Genomic DNA, 15690 nt, shown 5'->3' on the forward strand with positions numbered 1-15690 from the left:
TCTTTGCCTCACAAGTTTGGCATGAGGCTCTAGATCGATGTGGTGTTGACAAACTGTAGGGTCAATTCCCTTTATGTCTTTGCACGACCAAGCAAACACATCTAAGTTCTCCTTTAATAGGTCTCGCAGGACCACTAGTTCTTCTTCTGGAAGATTTAGGCCCACTTTCAGGTGACATTCAGTACTGCCAGCATCCAGGAATATCAATTTCCTTTCACCTTCCACTTCACGGATAAATGTCCCACGAATTGCTTTTGGATAGAGGTCTGGCTCCTTCAAGGGAGTAGTGTCATCGCCTAATGCTCCACTAGAACCAGTATCCTCCTTCTGAATAGATGACTCATTTGTCTGTTGAGATCTCTCAAGAGCTTTGTTTGCTTCTGTGTGAGTGGTGATTTCTTTTGGACTTGGGGATTCATCTTCAGAGGATGTGTCCAGGAATGTCACATAGCACGGACCTTCTATAAGCTATGGCTCTAATCGTTCTAGCTTTTGTTGACAAGGGGCATCATCATCATCTTTTCTCCAAAATGAATGGTCGGGGTGACAAGAGCCACTGGTGAGCTTAATTTTTATACCTTTGATCCATTGCTTATGCAGATTTTGCATGCTTTGTAATCCATTGGTTAACCCAAATGGAACCATGATTATTCCATTCAACACCCCGTGATCCTTAGCCTCTGAGGTCTCTATAGGGACATCAACAAGATCATCCACTATTAGAGAACCTTCTTCAACTTCACTTTCAAAACCTACTTCTTTTTCTTTCTCATCATTTTCATCCTCTTCCTCTGGCGGCTCTGTCTCTGCTTCTGTAGAGGCTCTGTAGGAGAAGAATAGGTCCTCCATCTCTATGTCTACTTTTGCTTTTGCCTTTGTCTTTGGTTCTGTCTCTACTCTTGACTCTACTTCTGTCTCTACGACTGCCATGTAACAGGGAGAACAATAAATCCATGCTTCTATTTTGCTGTTAGAGGTGATTTTTAGAAGTCAATTCGAGTTGAGGCAGGAGGTATTCTCCCATGGATAAAAACTTTGCTTCTCTCAGTAGTTGGCTTACAGTGCCCACTGTTAGGGACCATGCATTTGTTTTCTTGGGAAAGATCTGTTTGACAGCCTCTTCGTCTCCTGATGTACCATCTGTGACTTCATTGGAAGAGTCTGTTATGATTTTGATGGACGTAGATCCATTGTCTTTTTGCGATCAATATAATTTCAACACCACTTTATTGCGTCCTCTGCTTAGGGTTAGGGTTCCTTTGAACCAGTCCATCCTTGCTTTTACTTAAAAAAGCCAAGGTCTTCCCAACAATAGAGGGTATGAGGTCCCATAAAAATTTGGTTTGACCACCAAGTATGTCAGCCAATAGTCTCTTCCTGCAAGGGTTGTTTTTACATATGGGAGGATGTCCAATGGCTTGATTCTGCTTTGGTTTGCCAATATGATAAGCCGTTGCGTAGGGTGAATCCCTTGCTAGCCTAGATCCTTCATTGTCACATCTGTCATTATGTTTATTGATGAGCCTTCATCAATCAATGAATTTGAAATAAAGTTTCCTTCTATCCATACACTAATCTCTGGGGTTCCAGGATCTAGGAAAGCGTTAGGCACATCCACTTCCTTCACAAGTTCTGAGGCTCTATTGGACTTTGTTGTTGTTGGGGGAGAAATCCTTAGTCTTCGTCTTCTTGTCAAGATGCTTTTGAATCTTTTTCAGCAACTGGGAGATAGCATTAGCAACTGTCGGAATGTTAGGTTTGGTTTAAAGGTGTCTAGGTCTTTGACCAATTAATACTCTTTAATAGGATCCACAGGCTTTTCCAATCAACTAGGAAATGGGGCCACGCCCACTTTTATCTTCTCTTTTTCTTCCAGGAGTGGCAACATATGCGCTTCTTCTTTATGAAGAGGTACTTCTGTATCCTCTATTTCCTGGACCTCTAGTCCTATCTTTGCAACTGCCGTTGTAGCTCTTTGTGGCTCTGTAGTGCTACGTACTTCCTTATTCTGTATTGCATTATTTTGTTTTTCCCGAGGGAGGTTGAACTTCACAGGCTTGGCAGAAGGAACATTATCTTTTGGAACTATGGGTTCTTCTTTCTTTGCTCATGTTATTGTGGCCACTTCCAATTCCATCAAATTGGAAGTAGGTTCTTGGGTCTTCTATTGGGAATCAAAAGTAGATTTCACAAGGGCTGGACTTGGACAATCTTTTGTAGTATGGCCTTCTCCTTTGCATTGGTTGCATAAGGGCTTGTAATCCACAGATCTTTTAGGATTTGGATAATTCGGTGAGATATGACCCTTTTCTCCACATGTGTAACACTCCACCTCTAATCTTTGACCACCACTAGCAAATTTTCATCCTCTGTAACTTTGAGAGGGAAACGTCCTTGGACCGAAATTAGAACCAAACTCCCTAGGCTTTGATCCAATGTCCTGCGTTGTCATTTTGGATTCTAGCAAGTTGAATCTTGCATTTTCATCTTTCTGTCATCGTTTCTGTATCTCTTTCAGAGAAGATATCCTGTATATGGTTCTTCCTCAAACAATATGAACAGAAGGCTCCAGGAATGGTTGGTTTTTGGGTACATTCAGTTGCTAAATGTCCCACTTGATGGCACTTTTTGCACCATGTATTTGAACACATCACATCTCTCCCTCGTCCCACAAGAGTGAATATATTGGTGAGACAGAGACAGAAGCAGATGCAAAGGCAAAAGATCTATTCTTCTCTTACAGAGCCTCTACAGAAGCAGAGACAAAGCCTCCAGAAGAAGAGGGTGAAAATGATCACGAAGAAAATGAAGTAGGTTATGAAAGTGCAGATGAAGAATTTCCTCTGATAGGGATGATCTTGTTGATGTCCCTACAGAGACCTCAGAGGCCGAAGATCTCAAGGTGCTAGATGGAATGACCTTGGTTCCATTTGGATTGATCAATGGACCACAAAGTATGCAGAATCTATATAAGCAATGGATTAAAGGCATAAAAATTAAGTTCACCAGTGGCTCCTCTCACCCTAGTTGTTCAGTCCAAAGAAAAGACGATGATGATGTCCCCTACAAACAGAAGCCAAAGCCCTCAGAGACACGGCCTCTAGAAGGTCCATGCTATGTGAAATTCTTGGACGCATCCTCTGAAGATGAATATCTAAGTCCAGAAGAAATCACCACTCACACAGAAGTAAACAAAGCTCTGATACCTTTCCAGCAACCTCAACAAACAAATGAGTCATCTGTTCAGAAGGAGGACATTGGTTCTAGTGCAACATCAAACGAGGACACTATTCCCTTTAAAGAGTCAGACCTCTATCGAGAAGCAATCCGTGGGATATTTATCCGTGAAGTGGAAGGTCAAAGGCAAGTAACATTCTTGGATACTGACCGTACTGAACGTCACCTGAAAGTGGGTCTCAATCTTCTAGAAGAAAAACTAGTTGTCCTTCAAGACTTATTAAAGGAGAACTTAGATGTGTTTGCTTGGTCGTACAAAGACCTAAAGGGGATTTATCCCACACTATGTCAGCATCACATTGACCTAGAGCTTGATACCAAACCTGTAAGGTAAAGACAAAGACGTATGAATCCTAATTATTATGCTCTAGTGAAGGCTGAATTATTGAAACTTCTTGAAGCCGAGTTCATTTATCTCGTGGCTAACAATGAATGGGTTTCGCCCACTGTGGTAGTACCCAAGAAGAATGGAAAACTTTGAATATGTGTGGACTTTCGGAAGCTCATTTTGAAGACGAAAAAGGATCATTTCCCTATCCCTTTTACAGACCAACTCTTGGACATAGTGGCAGGTCATGAGCTCTATTCCCTCTTGGATGGATTCATCGGATATAACCAAGTCCAAATCGCAGAAGAGGACCAATCCAAAACAACCTTCACCACAGAATGGGGGACCTATGCCTATAGAGTGATGCCATTTGGGCTCTGTAATGCTCCTGCCACCTTCCAATAAGTAATGATGCCTGCCTTCCAGAATCATTTGCATGATTTCATTGAGGTGTATCTTGATGACTTCTATGTCTATATTTTGATTCGAGAGCACTGGGGACACCTAGAGCAATGTTTTGACAGATATCGAGAGTATGGGATTTCTCTCAACCCCGACAAATGTGTCATTGGCATCTCATCAGGAGTTCTTCAGGGCCATATTGCCTCTGCACAAGGGATTGCAATAGACCCGGTGAAGATTGAAAAGATTTCCTCCTTAACAGCACCAACAAACCTCAAGTAATTGAGAGGATTTCTTGGCCATGTGGGCTACTACAAAAGATTTATTGTACATTTTGCAACCAAGGCAGCCCCTCTGCACAAGCTCCTAAAGAAAGATGCAGATTTCCTTTGGACTGATGACTGTGAGGAGACCTTTAATACCCTAAAACATTGCCTTATCCAAGCACCTATCTTGCAGCCTCCTGATTGGACGAAGGAGTTCCATGTACACACAGATGCATCAGTTGAAGGGCTAGGTGTTGTTCTATGTCAAAAGGGCCCCTCTAAATTAGATCAACCAATATATTATGCAAGCCAAAAGGTCACTGATAGGGAATGGAACTACACGCTGAGAGAGCTTGAATGCTTAGCAATGGTGTTTGCACTAGAGAAGTTTCGACACTATCTATTGTCAATGCATTTCAAGTTCTACGTGGATCATGAAACCATGTCCTTCCTAATGAAAAAAGTAGATGTTAAAGGACGACTGATGAGATGGTTGCTACTATTCCAGGAGTTTGACTTCGAAGTAGTCACTAAGCATGGCCGTTCCCATGTCCTAGCTGATCATCTATCACGGATCCTTCAAACTGCAAATGGGAACATGATGATCCAGACCTTCCTGATGCTTCCTTGTTTCTAGTTGAAACAGTTACTCCCTGGTATGCAGACATATCCAATCTCCTGGCAACTCAACAGTATCCTCCTCGCATCTCAAGCCGTGAGAAGGAGAAGATTCTATTAGAATCAGACCCCTACACCTTGCTAGGTGGTGCATTGTACAAGAGAGGCCAAGATGAAGTGCTGCGAAGATCTGTTTGCAGGGGATGAAATTGGCATCATATTGAAAGCATGCCATGACGAACCATGTGGTGGACACTTCGCAGGAGAAGCGATAGCCAAGAAGGCTCTGTTAGCAAGTATTGGTGGCCGACCCTCCACAAGGATACATATGATTACTGCAAGAGATGTGATGCTTGTCAACGAATGGGAAAACCCACCAAAACAAGTGCCATGCCACTGCAACCTATTCTTCTCCTAAAGCCATTCGAGAAGTGGAGGATTGATTTTGTGTGTCCCATTGATCCACCTACCAGACAGAAGCAGAACAGATACATCTTAGTATGTACGGATTATGTCACAAAGTGGTATGAAGCTAAAGCCCTGAAGCGGGACGATGGTAACAGCGTAGCCTTGTTCATATACGAGAATATTATCACCCTTTTTGGCAGCCTCCTTGAGCTGGTAAGTGACAAAGGTACTCATTTCCTTAACAAAATTATGGAGGAGCTGACGGAACTGTATAAGATCCACCATCGCAAGTCCACTCCCTACTACCCCAAAGCCAATGGCCAAGTTGAAGTCACCAATCGCATCCTTTGGTCGATTTTGACAAGAACGATTGCCGCACATCGTTGCGACTGGGACGGTCAACTTACAGATGCCCTTTGGGCATACAGAACTTCCCATAAGGCAGCTACATGATAGACCCCTTTCCAGCTAGTGTATGGTACAGAAGCCGTCTTTCCTGTTGAACTGGAATTGCCCTCTTTGGGAGTAGCAGTCAAAGAACTCTTGGGAGATAATGAGTCATTGCAATGCTATCTCCTACACTTGGAATGTTTGGATGAGATACGGCGGATGGCCCTACAGTGCATGGAAACCACTCAAGCACGACGCAGGGCCTATCATGAAAGTTTCATCAAGCACAAGGAGTTCAAAGAAGGTGATCTTGTTCTGGCCTATGATTCAAGGTTTGACAAGTTTCCTGGCAAGCTTCAACAATGGTGGATGGGCCCGTACAAGGTACTTGCTATCAATCCTAATGGCTCTGTTCAGGTGCAGACCATTGATGCCTGTGATGATCCCTTCCTGATCAATGTCTATCGTCTAAAAAAGTACTTTTCTCCCTAGGGATCTTGACAATCATAGTCGACTTACCCTTTCCCTTTTGGGCGTCGTACTGCCCTTCTCATCGTGCTTCTGATAGCCCTTATGATTCTCCTCATGAGACGGTCTCATTCTTCTAGCCCCTCACAGAAACATCTCAACCCGACCTTGTTCTCTTCTCGTCTGATCCAACAACGGTGGTGAGATGGGAAAAAAAAGAGGAAAAGAAAATAAAAAGAAAAAAAAACAAACAAACCTGTTATGGGAGAAAAGGAAGAAATGCCTTGTCATAACAGGTCTCGTTCTAAGAAAATGTGGAAACACCCTTGGGTGGGAAGCTGACTGTGGAAAAGGTGGTAATGCCCCGTAGTTTAGGATAGCTGACTCATCAGCAACAAACCTTTTCAGCAAGAAATTTGAAGCCACCTCCCTTGGTGTGCTGTCTCTGCAATATCAGTCCGTCTATCCTTCTTAACATACAACCTTTCTTACAAATCATTGAAGTACAAGACTTATAGGCTGCCTCCCTGGGTACGCCTCGTCTTCAAGATCCTGATGAAAACAACAACCGACATGATCTTCATCACCAACCCCTTGAGTGATACGAGCTTTCATCCTAACAAGATGGGGACGTGAGCATGGGCTGCCCTTTGTATCTATCAGAGGGTGAGACAGAGGGTAGGGTGAGTGACCAGTCTTTTCCTTTAAATCAAATGAGAGGTGAGATGTGTGAACGGAGTGTTGCACGCATAGGATGGTCCTCTTAATGCACAATGCACAATTTTTTCATGTGCACTGCACCATAAGGCTCCCTAGCCTTCCTTCTTACATTGTATGCCGACACAGGGCGGGATGCACAATTGCACCATCAAAGTGCACAAGGCATACAACCTCTCCACAAGTGATAGTGAGGATTACATCAATGGGTTTTAGAATAGGTTGCCCTCTATATCTTTCAACAGAGCGTGAGACAGAGGGTGGGCTGAGTGTAACTGGTGTTTCTTTAATCAATTATCGAGAGGTGAGGATTGAGGGATGTTATGACCCTTGGAGTCAGGTATGTTTCTGTTTCACCCTCGGGATGGGTCTCTGCCACATCAGCACAGGATACTTCACTCTCTTATGTACACTGCACTGTGAGGCTCCCTGGCCTTTCTCCTTGCACTTATGCCAGATGGGTTGAATGCACTGATGCACCATCAACTGTGCACCCTAGCATACTCCCTCTGCACCATTCCTTTGTCAATTTCTAAATCGGGTGTGCGCTTCGGGTCCCATCACTATTACCTCCAGTGATGTTAGTAATGGGGCGAGTGACTGCTCTTTCATTCCATTTGAGTGATCGTGAGTTGAGTGCCATATCCCTCGTCATCCACAATTTTCCTGTGATTCCTTCAACCAGCTACCTCCCTGGGAGCTACTGCATGGTCCCTGCCATAAAGAACGTGTGTTGTGAAGACACCTGTTATCTCCTGCAACAGCCGACAATGATACAAGATGCAACCTCGATAGTCGACATTACTCCTCTGCAATATGGGCCAATTTTTTCTAATCCTACACCTTTTTTTTTTGTAATGAAAGAGACCTAACTGTCCTAACTAAGGGAGAATAGAGAGAAGGACAGCAGGAGAAGAGAGAGAGGAGAGAGAAAGATAGGAAGAAGAGAGAGAAAGAGGGGAAAGGGAAGAAGAAGAAGAAGAAGAAGAGGAAGAAGAAGCCATGGAAGCTTGAGAAGGTGAGAAGAGAGTTTTCTTGATAATTCCTGTGATGCCTCAAAATACCCTCTTACACCTTATATACCATCAGTGTAATTGGTATATTCCCATGCCATGTTCTTGTGATCCCCACTCATTACAAACCATCCCATCTCATAAAGTTTTTCTCCTAAAAAACAAGGGATGTGGTCATTCCTGTAAGGGTGTGCTGTAGGAAATCAGCCATAACTTTGTGTGATGAACTCCAAATGGGACAATTGAGGTGTCATTATGGAGCCCATGTCAAGATTGTGGGAGAGAATGAAGGAGTCTCGCTTGAAGCTTTCTTGCTTGCACAATGGGGGAAGACACACAAGGGTGGAGGCTGAAAACAGTTTTCCTCTTCTTAGTTGTGTAAGCCAAAAGAACTCAAGTACAAAGAAATAGAAGAACCCTATATATGGGTCTCAAACCAAACTCAACTAACTAAGGTGGCATACTAACTGAGCCACGAACTAGAATAGATAAGGATAGCTATCATGTAGCTATTATTCATGGGCGGTGTACCAACCGCGTCTGCAACTGACAAGTCGGTGACATAAATGCACAACGGTCACCCTGGCGTATCACGAGTGGAGCTCGATATCTCAACACTCCCCCTCGAGCTCAATCCCAATTCCTGCACACCAAGCAGGTCTCTGAACTTGCGCAGCTTCTCTGCGCCCAATGCCTTCGTGAATATGTCAGCTACTTGATCCTCTGTGCTGACATAAACTAGATCAATAAGACCTAGTAAAACCCTCTCTCGCACATAGTGATAATGCACCTCAATGTGCTTTGTTCTAGCATGATAGACTGGGTTATTTGCCAAGTGTATACTACTCATGTTGTCACAATAAATGACAACTGGCCCATCTGTAGACTGATGCATATCATAAAGTAGCTTATGCAACCAAGCTACCTCACATGCAGCCATTGCTGCACCCCTGTACTCAGCCTCTGTGCTCGACAAGGCAACTGTAGGCTGTTTCTTGCTGCTCCAAGTGACTGCAGCACTCCCAAAAGAGAAGACATATCCACTGGTAGATCGTCTATCAGAAATACTACCAGCCCAATCAGCATCAGTGTATCCATGCAACTGTATCTGAACCCCAGTCTCATAAAATAGTCCATACTGCAATGTGGACTTCACATACCTGAGTATGCGTCTAGCCGCATCCAAATGTGGTTTCCTTGGAGCCTGCATAAACTGACTTACCAATCCAACAGCATAGCTCAAATCTGGCCTGGTAATAGTCATATAAATCAAACTTCCTACTATGCGTCTGTACATAGTAGGGTCTTCTAGAAGCTCACCTGCATCTGTGCTCAGCTTCACATTTTGCTCCAAAGGAACTGAAATAGGCTTACAGCCTGTCATCCCATATTTGGACAGCATGTCCAATCCATACTGCCTCTGCAAGAGGTGTATCCCACTTGGTGATCTAATCACCTCAATGCCCAAGAAATAATGCAGCTCTCCCAAATCCTTCATCTCAAACTTCTGCTTCAATAGCATTTTCACATGAAGGATATCTTCAACACTGTCACCTGTCATAATCAAATCATCAACATAAATGACAAGTAGCATAATACCTTTCTCTGTTTTTCTCACATAAAGTGAGAAATCTGCCTTGGAAATCTGAAAGCCAATAGTGACAAGATACTGTCCTATCTTGTCAAACCATGCTCTAGGTGCTTGCTTCAAGCCATACAAGGCTTTCTTCAACCTGCAAACAAACTCAGGATGAACAGCATGCACATAACCTGGTGGCTGCTCCATATAGACCTCTTCTTGCAAATCACCATGCAAGAAGGCATTCTTTACATCCATCTGATGTAAAGACCATCCCTTTGATGCAGCCATAGCAATGACTGCTCTTACAGTTGCCATCCTTGCAACTGGACTGAATGTTTCTTCATAGTCAATGCCATATGTTTGTGCATACCCCTTGACTACTAATCTTGCCTTGTATCTGTTCACAGAACCATCTGCATTGTGCTTCACCTTATAAACCCACTTACAGCCAATTGCATTCTTACCTTTAGGCAAAGGTACTAATTCCCATGTAGCATTTGCTTCCAAGGCATCCATTTCTTCATCCATGGCTTTCTCCCATTTTTCTTCACCCATGGCTTCCTCAAAAGAAGTGGGTTCTGGTTCCTGTATCACTTTAACCATATATGCATAGTGAATGGCTGTAAATCCATCATATTTCAGCCTATCCACAGGATACCTAGCTCTCGTAGACCTGCGCAAAGTAGGTTCACTCCCAGGTGCTCTCAAAACATCCCTGGTCTTCCTTACTCCAGGTGTAACAATAGAAGGAATACCCAACTCATCATCAATGCTCTGCTCTGAGCCACTGGATTCACCATCCACATAAGAGTGACCTGCATTCACATCAAACATGGGCTGATCAACCTTCTCTTTTCCTTTTCGTGATACCTGCATACCACTATCTGTATTGCTTTGAGAAGATTCTCCTGATCTCAATCTGCCTGTCCATGGCGAAGAATGTGAACCACTGCTAGAGGACGCTCCAGGTCCACTAATATTTTGTGACTGCTGCTGTGAATTTTGTGCAGCATTACCATTTTGTGCATCTACATCATCAATCACATTTACTAGTTTATACCAGCTACTCATCTCATCAAAAACAACATCTCTGCTCACTGTAAACTTACGAGTAGAAGGGTTATAGCATCTATACCCTTTTTGCTGCAGAGAGTAACCAATAAAGATGCACTTCTCAGCTTTTGGATCCAACTTGGATCTCAGCTCATCTGGCACATGTACATAGGCAATGCAACCAAAAATTTTCAAATGAGAAATATCTGGTTTCCTACCAGTATACCTCTCCTCTGGAGTCATTCCATGTATTGCTGCAGTGGGAGTCCTGTTCATTATGTAGACTGCTGTAGCAACTGCTTCAGCCCAATAAAAATCTGGCAAGTCTTTTTCATTGAGCATGGCACGAGATACCTCTCCAATATGCCTGTTTTTTCTTTCTGCAATTCCATTTTGTTGTGGGGTATAACTGCATGAATATTGCTGCTTTATGCCATGCTCCCGCAAGAACTTTGCAAACTCATTTGAGAGGTACTCTCTCCCTCCATCTGACCTCAGGCATTTTATTTGCAGACCTGTTTCTTTTTCAACCATAGCTTTAAGGGTTTTGAAATGCCCAAAAACTTCACTTTTCTTTTTCATAAAATACACCCAAACTTTTCTGCTATAGTCATCAATAAAAGTGACAAAATAATGACAGCCTCCAAGAGATGCAGCTTTAGTAGTCCACACATCAGAGTGGATTAATTCCAATGGCTTCTCACTCTCTTGAACATGTCTAGGAAATGGTTTCCTTGCATGTTTTCCAAACTGACAGGCTTCACATACCTTATGCATTTCTGCAACCTTGAATTTGGGCAATCCTGCAACAATATTTTGGGCCTGCATTGATTTAAGTCGCTGTACATTAACATGACCAATGCGTTTATGCCAGATATCAATATCTGCAACTACACCGGTCCCATGTGCAAACATTGCTGCACTCAATTCAGACATGTCTGCATCCAATGTAAACATTCTGCCCTTCTTCTTTCCTTTTGCTATCAAGCGACCTTTATTTTTCATATCCTCAACAAAGCATCCATGAGGATTAAATCTGACCTGCAAGCCCTGTTCAACCATTTGACCAACTGAAACCAGATTCTTGGTGATATTCGGGACATGAAATACATCGGACAGGTATTTCTTTTTCCCACCCTGCATAGACAAGGGAATTTTTCCAATCTGCACAATAGGATGTGCAGTATCATCACCAGTCTCCACAAATCCTGGTTTTTCCATTTTCCTTGCATCCTCCATCCATTCTGCATGACCTGTCATGTGGTTTGATGCACCTGAGTCAACATACCATATATCATTGCTTTCTTCTGCACTTGTCATAGAATTGTTCATGTGCTGCACCATGAACAAATGCTCATTTCTGTCATCACCCTGTCTGCTAGAAGATGCATAATTCCCTTGTTGCAGTTTTCCATTCATGATGTCATTCTGCTTTTTATAGCAGTCTTTAGCCATATGACCCATTTTACCACAGTAGTAGCATTCAACATTACTGTTTGCATTTTGGCCTCTTTGCCATCCACCACGACCTCTTTGGCTCCCCCTGCCTCTAGAGTTACCACGTCCTCCTCCATAGGACTGGTTTTCTTGAGTTTGCTGCATATTCTGATTTCTGCCACGGCCTCCAAATCGGCCTCCTCTACCTCTTCCAGCATTTGAGTAGAAGACAGCTTCTTTTGAAGTTCCTCCTGAAGAAGATGCACCACCATTTCTCTGTTCCTCAGAAATTAGAAGAGCAATCAACTCCTCAAAATCAGGAAATCTTTCACGAACTGAAATGGATGTCCGAAACTGTGCATAATCCTTTCCTAGACCATTCAAGGTCACGGAAACTAAATCATCATCTTCCACTGGCGACCCAATGGAAGCAAGTGCATCTGCAATCTTCTTCACCTTCATGTGGTAGTCGTTGATGCTCATACTTTCTCTTTGCACATTATGCAACTCTTGCTTGAGCTGCATTTTCCTGGCTTGCGTATTTGTGCTATACATTTTTGACAAAGTATCCCATGCCTCCTTTGGCGTACTTGCATCCTGAATATGCACAATCATAGAGTCTGAAATGCTGATAGACAGCCAATACATAACTTTCCTGGCTCTCTCATGCCATGCTTTAAATGCCTGCATTTGTTGTTGATTGGGAACATCAGGAAGAACTGGTTCTTCTTCATTTCCTGCAACAAATTCCCAATATCCTTTTCCCATAAGGAAATTCGTCATTCTAAACTTCCATGCCTGGAAGTTATTCTTGTCAAGCTTTTCAGTGACAATCTGTGAAAGAGAATCAGACGCCATTACAGAATACTGCAAGAAATTCTGTCACTGCAAAAAACACAGCTTCACCCTCACAAGGGCAAATCTGCAAAACTGGCGAAAGTGGTATTTGACCACACAGTCACTTCCTAGTGACGATTTTGCATAAACAGGAACCAAGGATGATTCTGAAACTCCCAATGTTTCTGCGCACAAGCATACGATGCAATTTCTACAGTAACTTTTCACCAACCTGTAGAACAGTGGCTGCACAGCATAAAACTGAGCCTTTTCCTGAGTGCGTGCAGAAAACTTCCGTCTGCAAAACAGGCCCCGAAATGGCCTCAAATCAAAAAAACAAGGTCGCCAGGGGCTAAAGCCCTCTCCCGCAGCATATACTGCCCTCTTGCTTCACCGCGAAGGGCGTCTCAACCTGAGACAATGCACTCCTGGACTTTCCGGCTGTGCTACCTGCAGAGATCTACTCCCAAAACAGAAAATGAAAGCAACACTGCTCCTCTTACCAGAACAGCGCGAGCTTGGCTTGCTTTCTTGAGCTCCTTACCACGAACAAGGCTCTGATACCATGTCAAGATTGTGGGAGAGAATGAAGGAGTCTCGCTTGAAGCTTTCTTGCTTGCACAATGGGGGAAGACACACAAGGGTGGAGGCTGAAAACAGTTTTCCTCTTCTTAGTTGTGTAAGCCAAAAGAACTCAAGTACAAAGAAATAGAAGAACCCTATATATGGGTCTCAAACCAAACTCAACTAACTAAGGTGGCATACTAACTGAGCCACGAACTAGAATAGATAAGGATAGCTATCATGTAGCTATTATTCATGGGCGGTGTACCAACCGCGTCTGCAACTGACAAGTCGGTGACATAAATGCACAACGGTCACCCTGGCGTATCACGAGTGGAGCTCGATATCTCAACAGCCCATGAGATGTACTTTCAGCCCACATGGGTGGGGCGGGGCTGCAATTAGGTCTGGACCAAAACTGTTGCAAAATAGAGGGCTATCCAAGAGTTACTAGTGTGTTATCCCAGATGGTATGGCTAGAGAAAAACAGCCATAACTTCCTCTAGGAAACTCAGATCGGGGCAAATGAGGTGTTGGCGTGGAGCCCTCGAGGTGTACTTGCAGTCCATGTATGGGGGATGGGGCTAAAAATGGACTAGGACCAAAACTACTGCAAAACAAGTGGTTGTCCAGATGTAGACTACAACCCAAAACAGGTGTCATGGTGAAGTTCCAACCAATACGGCCTCCTCGAGGTGTGGAAATTCATCCAAGATAGATTCTGGGTACCAAGAAGCTTCCTCTGTTGGTAGGCCTTGCCATTTAATCATGTATTTATGTATGGAATGGGTGTGGAATTTCTTTTCACGTTGCCCAATGACTACTTCAGGAATATACTGGATAAGGCCCTCCTCATCTATGGGAGGTAGCTCCTCTACATGATCTTTGGGAGTGCCAATGAAAGGTTTCAATTAGCTCACATGGAAGACATTATGGATCTTAGTAGTGGGAGGGAGTTGGAGACGGTAAGCCAAGTCCCCGACCTTCTTAATGAATGTGTAGGGCCCATAGTAACGGTGTGCCAACTTGTTGCAAGAACCGTCCTTTAGTGTAGCATAATGAGACTTGGGGACCTTGAGGAGTACCAATTTACCCTCTTGAAAGTCTTCTTTTTGCATCAACATGGAGCTTCATGTGCTCTTGAGCCCTTTTGAGGTTTGCCTTGCATTGTTGAAGTAAAGCTTGCATGCGGTCCAACTCTTCTTTTCCAAGGGGGTTGAGCTTTTCATTGAAGATCACAGTAGAAAGGGGAACCTGATAACCATACAATGCTTCAAAGGGAGAGACTCCAATGCTCAAATGAGTGGAGTTGTTGTAAGAAAATTCAGCCAAGTGCAGCCATACATCCCAAGAATTATGCACATCATGACAAAAATATCGCAAATGAGTTTCAAGCCACTTATTGACTCACTCGGTCTGCCCATCCGTTTGGGGATGATAGGCTATAGATGGAGCCAATTTGGTCCCCATGGAGCTAAAAATTGTCTGCCAAAACTGGCTCATAAATTTGGTGTCCCGGTCATGTACTATGACATGGGGTAAGCCATGCAACTTAAAAACATGCTCCATAAGCTAAGTGGCAACTTGAGATGCTGTAAACTGAGATTTTGTAGGGATGAAATGGGCTGCTTTAGTGAGTCGATCAACTATCACATAGATGCTATCCCAACCCTTCTTGGTTGTAGGTAGACCAATGATGAAATCCATGGTAATGTGGGTCCATTTTCCTTTTGGGATAGGTAAGGGCTGCAAAAATCCACCCGGTTTAAGAGTGCTATCTTTATTTTACTGACAAGGCACACATCTAGACACAAATTCTTTAACATCCCACCATAGGCCTTTCCAATGGGAGCTTTTTGAAACGCGGCCATATGTTTTGAAGACCCCTAAGTGGCCAGCAATCGGTGAAGAATGCATCTCTTTAAGGATCCTTTGGGTGAAAGGAGAGGCATGGGGAATCACAATATAGCCATGGATCCAAATGAGGCCGTTGTGGAGCTGATATTGAGAGTTTTCATCCATGACACCTTGCTGTAATTTCTAGAAAAGAGGGCTGAATTCAACATCAAGCAAGTATGCCTCTTGGAGCTCTTCAATCCAATCATGGTGGAGTTCAGTTATGGATGAAACCTTGCATGCCCACATGTGAGAGAGTGCATCAGCCACTACATTGTCCTTGCCACGAGTGTGGGTAATCTCAAAGTCATAGTTTTGTAGGGTAGCCACCCATCTACATTGTTTGGGAGTGAGGTTGGCTGAGTCAAGAAGTATTTGAGCACACGGTGGTCACTTTTCACCTTAAATCTACTGCCATATAAGTAGTGATGCCACTTTTTGATAGCATGAATGACTACCAACATCTCCTGATCA

The sequence above is a fragment of the Lygodium microphyllum genome, chromosome 3 (genome assembly GCF_053477565.2).
Source record: "Lygodium microphyllum isolate KBCC chromosome 3, Lygodium_microphyllum_v1.1.10, whole genome shotgun sequence".
Taxonomy (NCBI): Eukaryota; Viridiplantae; Streptophyta; class Polypodiopsida; order Schizaeales; family Lygodiaceae; genus Lygodium; species Lygodium microphyllum.